The sequence below is a fragment of the Lagopus muta genome, chromosome 4 (assembly GCF_023343835.1).
Source record: "Lagopus muta isolate bLagMut1 chromosome 4, bLagMut1 primary, whole genome shotgun sequence".
In the NCBI taxonomy this organism is placed as follows: domain Eukaryota; kingdom Metazoa; phylum Chordata; class Aves; order Galliformes; family Phasianidae; genus Lagopus; species Lagopus muta.
Window position 1 is genome coordinate 60,791,230 of NC_064436.1, and position 11,924 is coordinate 60,803,153.

Consider the following 11,924-nt stretch of genomic DNA (forward strand, 5'->3'; position numbering starts at 1 on the left):
TCTTTTCATTTTTCAAAGGTTGTTCTTTGACAGTACATTTCAATAAGAGCTGAAAAATGGTTCATTCTAAACATTTAAAGGTGAGGTTATTTGTTTCATATTTAAAGGTATTTTTTCTTTTCCTTTTTTCTCCTGCAGACAGCAACAATGTCCAGTAAGTATTTATTCCCTAGCACATATTTGGCTTATAAAAATAAATTCTACTCTCCACCAGTGTAATTTTGTTGGTCTGATCTACACTATGTGCTCTGCCCAGTGGCAGAGCAACATCACAACGGCCCCTCTGCAGCTCAGTCTCCCCTGGCACCTAGATCTGATTCACATCTTCTGAGAGCTTTTTTTGCACCTGCTCTTACAGATTTGTTATGGCAACTCAAGCTTCCTTGCTCAAACCTGGTAAACAGGCAGCTTCTGCTATGAACCAGCTGGTTAAAAAGCAAAATAAATAATACATTGTATCCCACATTACAGTTTGCAGTTCAGAACCTCAACCTTTCAGCTGGTAGTGAAACAACACTAAATGTATATAGCTATTTCCCTCAGATATTTATGATAATGTCAGCTAAAATACATATCACCTGTACCTGTACACACATAAATCCATCTGTATATACACAAACAGGCCCACAAAGGAAGATAGGGCTGCACACCAGCACTGCTGCCTGTCCCGTTGCTCCTGACCTCTCATTTAACTGGCAGCAAAGGATAAAGTAACAAACTACCACTGTGCTGAGTGAGCCCTCAGAGAAAAAAAAAAGACAAGAAAGTTGCGCTTCCAGATCTGGTATGAGAAGACAGCAGAGGAATTTGAAAAAGATGCGGATTTGTTGTAGAGGTGAAGAAAATCTAAGAATATAAATTGTTTTGAACTCCAGTAGAATTCTAAAAGCAGATCAATGCTGGTAGGGAGAAAAAAAAAAAAAAAAAAAAAAAAAAAAGAACTCAAAGCAAACATACAAAGCACTTAACACGGTGAGAATAATGCTTTGCATGCTTAAAAGTGGGATGCGATCATCAGCTGAGCTCATCGGCTGGGCTTGCTCACTGTGAACTTTCCTCCAAATGCAAGCCTAGAAAAGCCTGTGAAAGCACACGTGTTCCCACAAAACCCCAGAACTGCTCTATCTGACAAAGCTGCCTTATTTTCCTCGAATATTCAGACAAGTCTGAAAATCCTTTCCTTAATAGAATTGTTAAGGATAAACCACTAACATCCTCAAGTCCAACCATCAAGCCATGCCTATGACCACCTAGCCCAGCCCATGTCCCTACGTGCTACATCCACCCATCCCTTGAAAACCTCCCGGACAGTGACTCCACAATGTGCATGAACAGCCTGTACCAAACACCTCAACACTCTTTTTGAGAAGAAATTTTTCCTAATATCCAACCTTTCCTAACACCCGTGTGCAACAAACTACCTAAAATAATTTAACTGTATTAACTCCTTAGTAAAATTATCACCCAGGATTAACCAGAGAGCACTGACTGCCAGTGAGGATGCATTAGTTTGTGAATGGTTTGCTAGGGACGCTGAGGCATAGGGCAACTGCTGATCCCATTTTATTAATCAGACCAATGGCTCATAGTAAAAATTGAAATCCGTCTCCAATGCTGGCATACATGGGAAAAGCTCACTCACGTTTGTTTTATTTCAAGCAAAACCAACAGTAGTTCCCTTTGTTTGTTTGTTCCCACCCCCTCCCCAAACCAGACAGCATGTGGCTTACGAGCACCCCTGACAGACGCAATAAAACCCCTGCCAGACCTGATTGATGGCTGCACTAGGAGCTGCAGTGAAGGTCACACTGTGTTCTCTATTTGCAGCTGCTCCTGGGAAGAAATGCTGAAGCAAAATAAAATCTGGACCTGCTCAATGCTAATAATGGGGGAATTCCTTCCTTACCTTCCCTTATCTTCTGCTCCATGTTTGGACAGCAGCAATGCCATAAGCATGTGCATCCAAGGAGGGAGCAGCTAAGTTTGAAAAAGATACTTAAACACTTGAAAGAAGAAAAAAGATCCACCCACAGCAACCAAATATTGAGCCTTCATACACTGGAGGGCAGTTTATAACAGTAGTTGAGCATGAAAGAAGCATATTAAAGAGCTTTTGCTATTTGCTTCTCTGCAGAACTGAGATAACAGTACATGTTCTCTGTGTAAGAGTGCTGTCCCTGATAATGTGAATCCAAGAATTAAGCCACTTTCCCAAAGTCTCTTTATTTTAGATGAACTAAGCAAACATGCTCACTGAAAGTGGCTACCAGCACAAACTGAATTCAGTGAGACAGAACATCAACCAGTGATGTAGAAGGACCCAAGATCTTGTTTTCCATAAGTGTTTGGAAGTGGTTAGGAAAGTGATAAGACACTGGGGATTTCACGAACATGATATGATGACAGTCCCCTAATGAATAATATATATTCAGTCCAACTCATGGCAATTATCTCGCATACACAAAGTGCTGTGCTTCATGGGGGTAAAAACCTGTTATCTTTGACACATCAGCTAGATTGCAGATTGAATCTGAAATCACTTGAGCACATTTTTCCTGGCACTTACTAATGGAAGGCTACATACTTAGTCAGCATTTTGTCAAGATTTTGGCTCAATAGAGACACAACCAACAACTGTCCTCCAAAGAGACAGCTATTAGCACTCAGCTCAAAAATACATGAGGGCAGAGAAATGCTGGCATCAGAAAACCCCAGATACTAAAAAAGAAAACCCATCCACTACCATCATCACAAGAAGAATAATGCAGTGATTTTTTTAAAATATTTCTCTTACAGTTTAGGAAAAAGGCTATATAAGAACTATCCTATGCAGTTCTGGTTACTTTACTGACAAGCACACAACACTGACTTTTAAGATACCACTACATCTATACAAAAACAAACCTATAAAACATCCTCTTAGGAATCTCATTCCCAGATTTGTTGATAGTGTTAAAAAACAGATGTTGATTCACCCTTCGCTCATTGTACTCTCCTAGGGATGCTCTATGAGGGATATGATCACTGTTAGGTCATAATGTCAGTGTTCTGTTAAAGGTACTCAGCAGCTCAAACAGCCAAATATCACTACTCAGTACTGCTCATTTGTATGCCATGAGCAAATGTAAAGATAGCTCAACAGTGTAACAGGAAGGGATGAATGATTTTTCAAGAGTTGATACAGAGAGCTTCAGTCTGAGTAAAGCCACAATAATACAGAGTTAACTGTATATGAGTTCGGACACTAAGTCCTTGCATGCTACCTGCACGACAGAGATCTCTTGCAAATGAATACAGAGCACATCCATTCTTCCTCCCCATCCCACCCACGCCACACAAAGAGCCCAGCCTTGAACAAAGCACTTAACCAAGCGGGCCCCCATTAACAGGGCTCATTGACAGAGGTATCAGATATGAAACTTTTGAAAATGGGCGGAAATTAAATTGGCTGACTCAAATGCTGCACAAAGCAGCATGGAAACACCGGCTCTTTGTCCCGAGGCAATGTCTCGGGGAAGTCTGCAGAGAGCAGCTGGGCAAGACAAACCCTGCTTTGACCTTACCGCAGGTTGCTTTTGCACCGTTGAAAGGAACACCACAATTAGTCACATGTGTGTGAAATTACGACCCCAGAGACCTTTCCAATCCTTGTATCTACAGATCCACCTGCAAGCCAGGAACAGAATGCAACACTTGGAATTTTGCTGGCATATTTCCTGGGAAACACCGAGCAATTCTGCACTTTGCTGAAGGCAGGGGATGTCTGCTCATTGTTCTGTGAGCAGCCTTGTCACTGTGATCACAGTGTGTTCAGACACACAAAGAAAACCGAGGATCCTTTTTTTTCCAGAATCCATATCAAATTCTTCTGAGCCCCATCTGGTGCCCTACAGCCCAAGAAAGGCAGCACTGCTCTCCCTCCAGCTCTTATGCAGAATTCGGTCTTGCTCCACCCCAGTACCGAAAGGAAAAAGGAACTGTTCGAAAGTAATGGAGCAGCTCTTCCCATAGAGACCACCAGGAGGCATGAGGGTGACTGAAGGGCACTGAGTGCCCCATAAAAGAGCGTGTTGATGGATGGGTCCATCTGGTTGCCAAGCTGCTCCTCGTACCCCCACCTCAGCCCTTCCTGGGCAATCAGAAAAGGAGCCCTCCATAAAAGTGCCATTTCCCTGCAGAAAATGGATGGTCCTGTAACACTCAGAGCAAATGGTGAGAGCACCTGTAAGGGTGATACCACACTTGGGGTAAACACCTCTGAGAACCAAACTGAGCTGTGCCATGACAGTTCAACCTCCGGGACAAAACAAAGAACTGCACAAAGAACAAAAGAACTGCAAGGCAAGGAAGCTCTGGATTGCTGTACATCTAATCAGATCTTGCTTGCTTTGAGACCTATTACAAACAGACCTCAGCTGAAAAGATCAATCCTTACACAAGTCTGACACATAAAAAGGCACAAACACAGCAAGCATTAGGTGCATCAAAGTACTGGTATAGCATTCATAGGGGAGATCAGCTAAACACCCTTCAGTTCCTGACATTTGGCCTGCCTGGCCTTTGGGACACGGGCACTCATTTATCCGCTCTGTGAATCTGGGCACATAGATACCACGCTTTTGGAAGATGCCCCTCTGAATCCACTCAATTCCTCTGACTCCAGAGCTCCTCATATGTAAAGCAACATCTGTTCAGCTGTGTATTCAGCTCTCTATGGCCACTGATTGTTTTCCTATGGTCTCTATCTTTGCTAAGTTTCCTATATTGCCCCCACACACATCCACACCAAGAACCGACCAAGTTAAAATCGAGTTTCCAAAAAAAACCTCTCAGTGGAAGAAATCAAAATACGTCGCTGTGAACTGAGCAGCCTTCTACCAATCACATGCTGCTTTTTAGTTTTAACCTTTCTGTTAAACAGGAAATAAAAAGGAGGGGGTCAGATGGAGAAGCCAATGGGATAGATCTGGAAGGATGGTTCTTTTTGCCTTTGCCCTTAGTGAATCCAAGACTGTAACATGATGCAATCTCTCTGCTATGATGAAACAAGTTCAAATGGCAAAGTCTGGAGAGAGACCACCTTTTCCTACCCTAAAAGGCAGAAAACGACGAAACTCTAGCTCTGCAAAGCGGCAGCTCTCCCGGCAGTCAGGCTGCTGCCTCTCCCCAGGAAGGGATGCCGCTTTCGGTACCGCAGACGCCGGGATTCCCCAGGGAATCTCCGCCGGGCTTTCGGTCTTCCGAAGCCCGGCGAGGACGGCTCAGGGCGGCGACGCGGGGCCCGGCGAGCAGCCGCCGCCGGATGCTAGGGCTCGCTCACAGCATTTTCCACGTGCACCTCCCGGCCAAGAAACGGAACGAGACTTCGTGCCGTTTGTCCGCCCCTGGGCTGGAATGCTTTCCAGCAAGCAGAACCTCGACAGAAAAATCCCTTGTCTCCCCCTAACCCTTTCCCTCCCTCCCTCACCGCCCGCCGAGCTCAGCGGTGAGATGCTAATGCGGAGCGAGAAGGGACGGAGCGGGCGGAGCCCTCCTACCTGCGGGCCGTCCTGCCGCGACCGCGGGCACAAAGCAAACTCCGCGCTGCGCACAGCCGCGCAGCTCAGCCAGCAGCGCGCAGACAGCGCCGCGCCAGGAGCAGGGGGCGGGCAGGGGCGGGGCGGCGGGGCGGGGCCGGGGCGGAGCCTGAGGGACAAAGCGGCCTCGGGCACGGGGTGGGGTGGCAGCCCGTGGGCAGGTGTGTCAGGGCAGTGCCTGTGCATCTGTTATGGATAATTGTTTTTTTTTCCTTTCTCCCTCTTTTTTTTTTTTTTTTTTTTTTTTTTTTTTTTTTTTTTTTACAAGATCGTAATTGAAGCTTCCACACCCGGCTTTCTCTCATTTAGGTTCAGGAGATGTTGTCAGTCCAACATTCAGCTCCGCACAAATATGCAGCGTGTCACTGTTTGTCCAAAATCAAGATGTAAGTCCTCTTGTTAAAATAGTATAAAATAATGCTCATTTATGAAATGGATTGAACTAGATTCTGCCATCTAAGCCCTGGTGAGGTGGCACTTCAAGTACTGTGTTCATTTTTGAGCCCCCAACTAATAGACATTGAGGTCCTGGAGTGTGTCCAGAGAAAGGCAACAAAGCTGTGGAGAGTCTGGAGCCACAAGTCCTACAGGGAGAGTCTGAGGGAAATGGGATTATTTAGTCTGAATCAGAGGATGCTCGGGGAAGACCTTATCACTCCCTACGATTCCCTGAGAAGAGGTTGTGGCAAGGTGGGAGTTGGCCTTTTCTTCCAAGTAAGACTGATGGGAGATAATGGTCTCAAGTTGCACCAGGGAGATTCAGATTGAATATTAGGAAAAACTTCTTGGGAAGAGTGTTTGGACACTGGAATGGGCTGCCGAGGAAGGTGCTGGGGATAGTATCCCTGGAGGTTTTCATGAAGTGTGTAGATGTGGTACTTAGGAACATGGTTTTGTGGGCAGTATTGGTGATAGGCACATGGTTGCACTAGATGATCTTAGAGGCCTTTTCCAACCTTAATGATTCTATCTCTACCATTCTAAGTTTAGCTTGACATAAGCCAGATGTTAATCAAAGGCATTATATTGATTAAAGTTTATATTTCAAGTTTCCTTGGGAAGCTGAAAGCAGGCATCAGCATTTAGTAGTGTTGCAGGTGGATCCCGTGCAAAACTTGTACAAGGTGGATAAATGCATTCCAACTTTGACAAGCTCGTATTTTTATCGTCTTCTCCTTCCATAAAGAAACTGGAAACCTAAGGTCACAGAGGAATGCTACTAAAGAAAAAGCTTTTATTTTTTCATCTTTAATCCCACTAGGTTTAAGAACATGTTTTACTTTGCCTCACTTTAACAGTTGGATATACAAATGTTCTCTTGTAATGAGCATTGTGGAACATGCTACATGCAACTTCATCCTTCTGTTCATAAGCTTGTAGCTTATGTTGTTGTGCATCTCAGAGTGTACAGCTCATTAAGAGTTTTTAAATTTGGTGAATAAAAGTCTGTGTGATCCTGCCAAATTTTCTGTGGTCTTCTGTCCCATCATCCTCATTCACTACAATAGGGTGATACCCAGAGCAACAGTCTAAATCAGGGAAAATTCTAGTTATTTTGTATTTGCATTGCAGTACCAGCACCAGCTCTGTAGCCTAAAACTGGAGTGCTAAATTCACAACCCAGTCTTGTCTGGACGACCAAATCTCACCTCTGTCTGCTCTCTTTCTTGCCTTTGGGTATGGGCAGGGAACGACTGGGTGAGCCCTTCCAGCAGCAGCATGCTGCTATCTGCCTGTTTTCATTATGCTTTTTTCATTATGCTAGGAGCTGGCAGGAAGAGCTTTGGAGCACTCAGAAGCAGTGATTTTTCTGGCAATGTTAAAGGGCTTAGTCAGCCTTGAAAAATTAAACCATAACACCTCTTCTCCACAGTTCAATTGCTTTCAGCTATTGTTGAGCTACTTGATTGGTATCAGGACCTGTAAAACATGATAGTGAGTAAAAGCAGCCCAAAAGATTTCTCTGGAAAATTCAGAATAGCTCTTGGCTGCTCTGGCACACACAGTGTAATCCATGCACAGTGCCACTGATTCATATACTTGCAGCAAGCACTTCTAGGATGTGCTTTAGTGCTTACATTACATTAAGTAATATTTCCATTCATAGCCTCTGCCTAAGTCGTGTGACCCCTCTGCAAACTTAAGAGCTCCACTGCAATACAGCTGAGAAGGAATATCAAACAAGATAGGAAAAGAAGTGTGTCATGCTGACGAGATAGCCCCATGCTGATGAGATAGCAAGCTGTTGGTCCTCAGGCTGTTGGTGAAACTGGTGAGTACTTCTAGCCTTCTGGGAAGTTACTCCATAAGGACAAAAGAAGGGAATGTGTGTCATGGCAATGAGCACCAGACAGCAAAATGATTCCTTCCAGAGGAAAACTCCCCTTAAAGCTGAACTGCTCCAATTAACTTTGTCTTATTTGCATTCTTGCTTTCTACAATAAAGTATTTTGAAGTGACACTTTTTCCCCAAATCTGTCTATGTTATTCTGTGAACTGCTAAGTAGACCTTAGAAATTCACTGAATTTCTTACCTATGAGTCGTTAATGACACAAAATCTATTTTATACAATTAAAAGAAACAGTGTATAACTCACGCTGAGCACAACATGATTGAAATAAATCGATTACTGAGGAGTTTCTTGCATGGAAACAGTGTCACTCCATTAATCAGAAACCTGTGGTTCACAGTAACTGTATGTCATACACTGCACCCAATAAACTTCTTAAACTAATCATCTTCTAACACAAAGTTATTCAGGGTAAACGTGCAAATCTTGCAGTTTGAAACAGACATCCCTGATGTTTGAAAAAGTGCCTTCTAGTTTTATATTACAAAACCAACAAGTTACAGGTTATAACAGACATCCATATAATGCTCCAAATGCTGTCTTTGTTCTCAGTACTTCATCCTAATTTTCTGCTCTATCAAGGGTAACTTTGTTACTGTAGAAACAGATTGTATCTTGTACATGACTTGATGAAGCCTAGTCACAGGGATGTCCTAATCTTCTTGTAATCTTAACATGGGTTATCACAAAGAAAAAAATATAATCACAGCAAATAAAAATAAACAATACCAGCAAGAAAGAAAGAAAGAAAGAAATAATTAGAATACTCCAGTCAGTAAAATATCTAAGTATAGCTGTTTACAAGATCAGAACTTCAACCGTCCCCAGATTGCTAAAGGAATCACACAGAATCACAAGGCTGGAAACGACCTGCAAGATCATCCAGTCCAACCACCCTCCCATTCCTATCAGTGCCACAAGCTACTAAACCATCTCTCGTAGCTCCACATCCAGGCGCCTCTTGAACACTACCAGGGACGGCGACTCCACCACCTCCCTGGGCAGGCCATTCCAGTGCCTGACCACCCTTTGAGAGAAAAAGTTTCTCCTAATATCCAACATAAACCTCCTCTGGTACAACTTCTGGCCATTTCCTTGGGTCCTACTATTTGCCTGGGAGAAGAGGCCAGACCCTTTTGCACCACAACCTCCCTTCAGGAAGTTGTAGGAAGAAAGTTATTGCAATGACAGACCATATTTATTATCTTTAGGAGAGTTAATTATTATGTATGTTTGAAGATTTGTTTCCCCTCGGATAATCAACATTGGATGAAATTGGAGAAGAACGGGCGTGATAAAAAAAATCCCCTACCATTTGTTGAGATTTATGTCTTCTAAGAAACTCCAAGCAATTTGGATTTGGCTCACTTAAGTAATGTAAAAAGGCAGGAAAACAGTACTTTAAGCATTCAAAAGCGTGTGTCAATTTTCAAAGATACACAGTTCCCCTTCAAATATGCCTTGGATTGAGTCCATATCAGACAACTTAGTGGTATAAGAGGCCCCAAAACCTCGGCAATGTCCTGGTGAAATAAACCATTCCATAAAGGCTATTGGATGATGTAAGCGATGAGTGGCACTCCCCAAAAGTCTGCTCAATACTTCTCAATAAGTTCTTTTAACAGCCTCAAAAAAAAAGCATGGTTTTGTCAGTATCTTAAAGTGAAATCAGAGCTGTAACAAACATCCTGTATGTTGGGTACCAGAAAGGCTGTCAACACAGTCAACTTGCTTCATTTCTTTTTCTTCTCCAAATAGGCATACGAAAACTACAACTACAATGGCACTTCACCCAATGGCCACACTGCCCCATGCAGCATGCTGGCATGTTATGGCTCTTTAGAACAGAATTCATCTTCTGTCACCTTGAAAGTGTGATTTTTTCCTTATAGCTGTTTCAGAGGCTTAAGACTTCCATAAATTAGGAAGGGAAAATTCTTGATGAAGTGTGATTTTTTCTCTTCCCTTCCTCTTCGTGTTCCACGATCCTGTTACAGCAGGCTCCATCCTTGTTTCCTTGTTAATACCAAAATATACAGCATCTTTCTAAAATTTCTAGATGTGTTTTTTTGAAGGAGATCTTCAAGGAGTTGGGTTTTTTGGGGTAATGCATATAAAAAAAAAAAAAAAACTTTTACATATATTCTCAATATTTGTTTCAGGAATCTTGCTTAGCACTGAGTATATATGTGTCCCACAAGGATTATTGTATAGGTAAAATTTCCTATTACAGAAATGCTATTTACCTTTCTGTAGACAGTAAAATTTAAAAAGTGTGTATCACAGAAACTTCAAGAAGAGAGCAAACACAGCTGTCAAACAACACAGGTACTTCTCCCTAGGCTGTACACATGTAGGTCCTCTCTGGCATAGAGAAATTACTTGCAACTGCTCACTCTTTACAGAGATGTAAAACCAATTATTGTCTTAATTTCGCTGTTAACTGATTTTGAATCAAAGTGAATAGGGAGCACCTTAAAAAGGGATGTACACTTTCTAGAATCTGAATGTGAACCTAAAAGCGGCTACTTCCCTTTAAAAACAATCCCCCCTGCTGATTCCAGCTTTTTGAAAAGCTCTGTATAACCAGACCTTTGCAGTTCTGTGCACATCAGACTTCCACTGATTTCAGTGGGCTTAGCATTTAACACCTGACATTTTAAAAATGCTATGCTAAATCCTTTTACTCTTTGCCCATTAAACTCCTAGTGTCACCGAAAAGGAGCTTCAAATCTCCACATACAAACATAGGTTATCAGCATTTTCTTTGTTTCTTTAACCCTCGTCTCATTATTTTTATATTTTACATTAGAGTTGAACACATCAGGGCAAGTTTTCTTGTAAACTTTGCCTTCTTGTTCCTGCTTTCTTTGAACTCAAGCAAAATGGTGTCAAAAATGGAACCTCAGCCCTTCCTTTTCTCTTCTCCTGTCCCCTGCACTGTTGAACAACACATTCCCCTCTTCACCTTTATCATCAAGATCAGGGAACAGTCAGTTCTTACACTTACAATCTGTCAAAATCACGCCTGGGCAATTCTGTTGAAGTTCTCAACAGCTCAGCTAAACCCACTATGTTTTACAACACCAACTCCTCACACTCTTATGTAAGCAGTGCAAAAGCTATTACTCCTGCAACGCAATCAGTCTTTTATCAGTCTTTGTTTGTTTGTTTATTTGTTTACATGACTGGTTTTCTTATTCCTTCAGTAAATCTTGGCCAGGTTTGCTTTTACTGATCCTTGCAAAAGTAGCAAAGCCATATGTTATACAGCTTTTCTGCTATAAAAACTTGCTCCATTTCTTCAATTTAAGGTAATTAGAATTAGAATTAAAGGAACTAGAAAGTTTTTGAAAGAAAAAAGACCTTCTTTCTGACTGCAAATATGCTACTCTAATGTTAGCCTTCTGTACAGTGCTTGAAATTCAAAATGGGATGTTGTGGAGTTGGCATCTTTGTAAGGTTTGTGTTACTAGCAGGCATCTTCATTTCACAGACTCGTAGAATCATTGAAGTTGGAAAGAACACTAACATCATCTAGTTTAACCTATCATCTCTATGCCTACAAAACCATTCCAAATTTCTATTTCTTATGCATTTTCTTAGAGTAGATATTTTGCCTTTAATTTTTTTAAGCAAACAAGACGGGATCTGAGAAAATTATCATAAATACTTCTAATTCCAGAGTAGGTATTGCCAGACGGATGATTATTAGAGTAGGACTACTAATTCAAATTGTCCTGTGAGCATAGGAGGCCTGAATTGTGCTAATTTATATGGAAGCCCATTTCAGAGGTTCAAACACAAAGTAAATGTGAGAGTACATAGTCATTTACCTATATTTATATAGAATATATTCAGAAGCACTTATGAGTCCTGAAGGATGGTATTTGGCTTGAAATTCAGCTCCTCACAGTCCTGCTAATGACCACAGGTTCTTCTGCAGAACCCTTTCATTCTAGATCCTACTCAGAAAAAAATATATGTTTTAGCTTCT

The 11,924-nt window shown here is 42.1% G+C and overlaps 1 protein-coding gene across 7 annotated transcripts in view; it reads right to left on the reverse strand.

Moving 5' to 3' along the window:
* Positions 1-5,644, reverse strand: part of AFAP1 (actin filament associated protein 1) — a 107,384-nt gene extending 101,740 nt beyond the window's left edge. For all 7 annotated transcript variants that reach the window (XR_007376526.1, XR_007376524.1, XR_007376525.1 and 4 more), the window contains exon 1: positions 5,538-5,644. The gene's annotated coding sequence lies outside the window, so the exon portion shown is untranslated. The remainder of the gene's footprint in view (positions 1-5,537) is intronic.
* Between the last annotated feature and the right edge of the window lie 6,280 nt (positions 5,645-11,924).